Genomic DNA, 5,523 nt, shown 5'->3' on the forward strand with positions numbered 1-5,523 from the left:
TTTAGTGATTAAAAAAGTGATGGAGATACTAGAGATGGTGTCGAATGTACTGAAGGATGGACAACGATTTCTGAAGATGAGTATTGTGTAACAGTGGTCGTACACCGGCCGATGAAAGTATCACTAACTGTGATAGATCATAGAATCGGAGTGATCTGGAGCTCATGTTACATGTCAAGAGATCGAATGGCTCAGGAATCTGCAATGAGGAACAATGGATTGACAAAGGTGTTGCTTGTGATGCAGAGTAATTGCTCCGATACGGAGAGGCAAATCGGTGCATCATTGATAATCGCAACCAACAACAAAGCGTAGCAGATCTGGTTTATTGTGTTAGATTGCAAAAGTGTTAATTCTTTGATGCCAATCCCAATCAATCGTTTATTCCTTTGACTTAATCTTGTTGATAATCTGAGGATTTGATGCGATTCGACGGATTTGGTCCGACAACGATGGCGGATGATGGAAATTGGTGGCGGAAATCGGTGGTGGAAAGATCGCATGGAGAGATATTCATTGGAAGGAGACGGATGATGGAGTCGTGAAGAACCTGAGAGATGATAGAGAAAGTGAGTCACATGTTTGTGTGTGTGGGTTTTTTTTTACTTTGTTAAATTGATTATTATGATTAATATTTTTAATTCCTAATTTGCCCTTGTAAATATTTATAAAATGTCTAAGATGCCATCGAAACAAGTGATAATTACAATTACGCCATGATCAATCTAAGCCATTCAAGATTTTGATCTAACGCTCCACCTTTAGTTCTCGGGTTTTCGGGAAACTTTGAGTTCTCAAATGATCCTTCATCTTTCTCTCTCTCTCTCTCTCTCTCTCTCTCTCTCTTTATATATATATATATATATATATATATATATATATATATATATATATATATATATATATATATATATATATATATATATATATATATAGGAAAAGTGAATATACCCTTAAGGGTATATAAACATAGGTACCCTGTACATAAAACTACGTAGTTTTGATCAGTGAATTAATTAAAAAAAAAAATCAATTTCCTAAAAGAATTGCTCTGTTTTCTTATTCACGTAAGATATCCAACTTGATTTTTTCCTTGAAATTCGAATGGATCTTTGATAATCGTTCGGGAAAAATCGTCAACAGTATGAAATTGTAATTCACAGAAAAGAAACAAGATCAAAATAATGATCAGAAATCGCAATTAACAGAAAACACTTAAAGTTTCAATTGAAGAATTTCTCTTCAATCAATTTCCTCCAATCGTAATTAAAGGAATAACTAAGAGTTTCAATTGAAGAATTTTGATTTGATCGGTTGCCTCCAATCGCAATTAACAAAGAAACTAAAAGTTTCGATTGAAGAATTTGGATTCGATCAACATTATAGCCTCCAACGTTTTTTCTGGATTCGATCAGCATACACTAAGTACTTCCAAGTAATTTTTTCTAAAACATATTGTTTGAAGTGTTTTTGATTTTTAATATTCGACATTATTGTTTATAGTGTTCTCCATTAGTTGTTGAATCTGTATTTGTTCCGGGATTTTATTATTGACATTGTTGTTTCTAGAGGTAGACATTGCAGTTGGTTAACCATTTTTCTGAAAAGATAAAATATCTAGTGTATTTTTTTTAGTTTTTCATTGTTGGTTGTTAATATGTTTTTTACGTATATTATTTCCATATGCATCGTTGTCTATTGCAGGCCACAATGAGTGAAGCCGAAACAACTAATCAAGCTATAGAACCATATATAACCGGAGATATTGACACAAATGATTATGTGGAAGCAACATATGAAAGTGAAAAAATAAATAGTATTGATGTGAACATTGAATTTGATTAAGATGATGTTAATGATGAAAATATTGGGAAAGATTTTTGATACACCTGATATTGATAAGTCTTTTAGATGATCAAGCAAATCGACAAAATTCTATGACTTTGGAGAATGCATCTCAAAGTTCTTGTATGGAAGTTTCACAATTAAATATGATGCCCCAGTTATCTATTTGTGATCCTCTTGGTCCAACTACTACAAAAGGGCGTCATAAACTTGCAAGTAGAATCAAGTCTTCTTTAGAAGCCCCTAAAAACGAACATGCTCTTATTGTCAAGGATTGGGTCATTATGCTACTAGTTGTTCAAAAAGAAAAGTGATTATAATAATAATTTAATTTTCATGATTAAGGACTCTAATAATAATATTAACATTTTTTTATTTTTTTTTCATGTGCAAGGCAGATGAATCGTTGAAAGAGACATAATGATGAGATGTGTTGCTTTCGTGGGCAAAAGAAAAACTAGATGTTTCATGACATTTTTTGGTAAACTGCACATTTTTCATCTTTTAGACAAACAATGTATGAATAATCTAGAAGTTATTGATGCTTCTTAAGAATTTTGATGTTTTCGAGTGAACTTTGTTGATTGTTTATGATTTTTGTGATTATAATTGACATTTGGTTGCGACTATGTGTTTTAAAAGCAAGTATGATGGTATTTTATGAAAAAAAATGCAAGTATGATGTATTTTGTGAAAAAACAAATGCATGAGAGTATTTAGTGAAAAAAAAAAACAAAAATACGATGGTATTTTGTGAAAAAAACAAAATTAGGAGGGTAATTTGTGAAAAAATGAATGTACGATGGTATTTTGTGAAAAATTGAAATTGTGAGGGTATTTTGTGCAAAAAAAAACTTAAGAACGATGGTATTTTGTGAAAAAACGAAATTATGAGGGTATTTTGTGAAAAAAAATGAATGTACGATGGTATTTTGTGAAAAAAACGAAATTATGAGGGTATTTTGTGAAAAAAATGGAAGTACGATGGTATTTTGTGAAAAAACAAAATTATGAGGGTATTTTTTCGAAAAAAATGAATATACGATGGTATTTTGTGAAAGAAACGAAAATTTGAGGGTATTTTGTGAGAAAAAACGGAAGTACGATGGTATTTTGTGACAAAAAAATGGAATTATGAGGATATTTTGTGAAAAATGAAAGTATAATGCTATGTTAGGTTAAAAATATAATTTATGTGCAACTTTCTGCAATTATAGGTTAAAAATGAAAGTTGGTTCTCATTTTGGGTTAAAATTGTAATTTTTCTACAATTTGGGTTAAAAATAAAAGTTTTCTGCCAGTATAGGTTAAACTTACAACTTTTCTGCTATTATGGGATAAAAATGAAAGTTGGCTATAATTTGGGGTTAAAAATTCAATTTGTTGCTTTTGTAGGTTAAGAAAGAAAATATGTTGTCATTTGGGTTAAAAGTATATCTTTCACTATAGTATCAAACATGCCTAATCAAAATATCAAATTGGATTGTCTTTTTATTTTACATAACTACTGACCAAATTAAAAGTCTAACAAAAAAAGAAAGAAAAAACAAACACCAAAACAATAATATGGAATCTATTCAAATTACAATCAAACTATCAATAATTTATTTACTAAACACATGAGCAGAAACCCTTAGTTACAAAGAACTAGTCAAGATATACTTCAAACTCACTAGTACATCTGTCATACATTGCATTAACTTCCATGATCACATAAGTGTGATGATTTTTACCCTTGTTGGACGATTTTGCCCATGTTGGGTCGACAAAAGACAATTGCAAAGAGCTTTCTTTCATAACACCATCCAGCTTCAGAGGCATTGCATCATCTTCATCTCTGATTTTTGCCCTCTACTGAAGAAACAAGAATAACATCGACTAATTATTATTATTAAAAAAAAAAGAATACATGCCAAGTGCACATGCTGCATAATCTACATAATTTGCAGGGGCAATAAACAACAAACGGTCCAAATTACCCTTCCCAAGAAGGACCCACAGTAGATGTCTTTGAAATGCCAAACTTAGTAGGAGCAGATCTTGGAGAGTGTGTATGGTTGACAAAGTGAGAATTCTAAAGATGTATCCGTGCAACTTTTGGCTTTGATTTATCTAAAGAGTTTGATCCCAAAAAAGACAATTAAATAATTAGACAAACTATGAATAGGCAAGAAAAGAAGTTAATGAGCATTACTAATATATTGTTGGGATAATTCAAATTATGGGAAAGAGTTTAACCCCAGGGGCATTTTTGGAAACCTGTCATCTTATTGTTTACTTCCCTGTTCGTTCACTTCTGTCATGTTCTTCTGTTTCATTCAACATGGTGCACAATAACAACTCCTCTGTTATCTTTTTGCCTTTGTTCATATATGCCTTTATTCGTAAGCAATCTGCAACCAAATGGACCTTCCATGAGTCAGATAGCACATTTTTCATTTGTCCCCTTTATTACATTATCATCAATTATCTATTTCAATTTTTTTAGGGTGATAGATGTAAATCATCAAAACCAATGAGAAATGTTGTTAAAAGATTGGATAGCATACGAAATTCTATATTTCAATTTTCATAGACCTTACCTTATTAAGAGACTCACTTGGTGGAAAGACCAAAACCTGCATCATCGCAATAGTTTCTCCATCTACTCATTGTTTAGAAGAAACATTAAGCACTTTTGATTATGCACGTCGTGCTAAAAACATTAAAAACAAACCAGAGGTCAGAATTTATATTATTCTATATAGCTATACCCTTGACTTTTTTTTTTTTTTTTTTTATATACATTACATGTATTTGGACAATGACCACAAAATCAGGGGCATAAACTTACAAACTTTCCGGAGACAATAGTGGGTCGTGTGCAGCGACAAATGATGTAAGTCAACCCTCCACAATGCTGCAGCGGAGTTATGCAGTTGTGCTAAGTTTCCGGCGACCTCATCTTTTTGGAGTACAACTCTCATGAGCACAGGCTAAAAGAAAGCAGGAATTTTATACAAAAATCATAGGAATATAAAAAATTTGCCTTATTTGAGAAGTTTCGACATGAGATTACCCAAGCATGTCTAAAGATTGCATCTTGAATCAAAAGCCTCATCGCTCCTACAATTTGAGCCCTAATCTTTTTGTTGTCGCTTTGCTGCCTTGCTGCGACGAAGTAGAGGATGGGGGGCTGCTTGCCTCATCTCGTCGGTCGGTACGAAAATTCCTTGCTTCACAGGTGAGATAGTCGACGAACAGGCTACGACTCTTGACAACGAGGGTTGCCCAAATGATGTGCAATCGGTATTTTGTGTTCGATGATATCAGTAAAGTATGGAAGTAAATAAGTGATAAATCGGTGTAGTTTTGATAGTTAGGTACCTAATCCTATATACCCACAACCATATCCTATATACCCACAACCATATATTCACTTTTTCATATATATATATATATATATATATATATATATATATATATATATATATATATATATATATATATATATATATATATATATATATATATATATATATATAGTTAGGTTCCAATGTTTTCACTATCTATTGTGTGCATGTATGACTGATTCTAGACCAATCATTTTAGTTATTTTAAAAAAGTAATTAATGTATATTAAATGCTAAAGATATAATTAATATTCATTATACATGCATTATATATATATATATATAT

General features: G+C 31.4%; 1 long non-coding RNA gene across 2 annotated transcripts; it reads right to left on the reverse strand.

Annotated features, from left to right (window-relative positions):
• Positions 1-3,385: 3,385 nt before the first annotated feature.
• LOC111897018 (uncharacterized) lies at positions 3,386-5,224 on the reverse strand. 2 transcript variants are annotated; one of them, XR_002852072.3, is made up of 6 exons: positions 4,904-5,224; positions 4,679-4,820; positions 4,428-4,540; positions 4,105-4,238; positions 3,825-3,957; positions 3,386-3,699 (listed from the first exon to the last, which is right to left on the reverse strand). It is a non-coding gene; the product is annotated as an uncharacterized LOC111897018 (long non-coding RNA). The 2 variants fall into 2 exon arrangements; XR_002852071.3 differs by having other exon boundaries at positions 3,825-4,238; positions 4,904-5,223.
• Positions 5,225-5,523: the final 299 nt, after the last annotated feature.

This window comes from Lactuca sativa, chromosome 3, assembly GCF_002870075.4.
Source record: "Lactuca sativa cultivar Salinas chromosome 3, Lsat_Salinas_v11, whole genome shotgun sequence".
Lineage (NCBI taxonomy): Eukaryota > Viridiplantae > Streptophyta > Magnoliopsida > Asterales > Asteraceae > Lactuca > Lactuca sativa.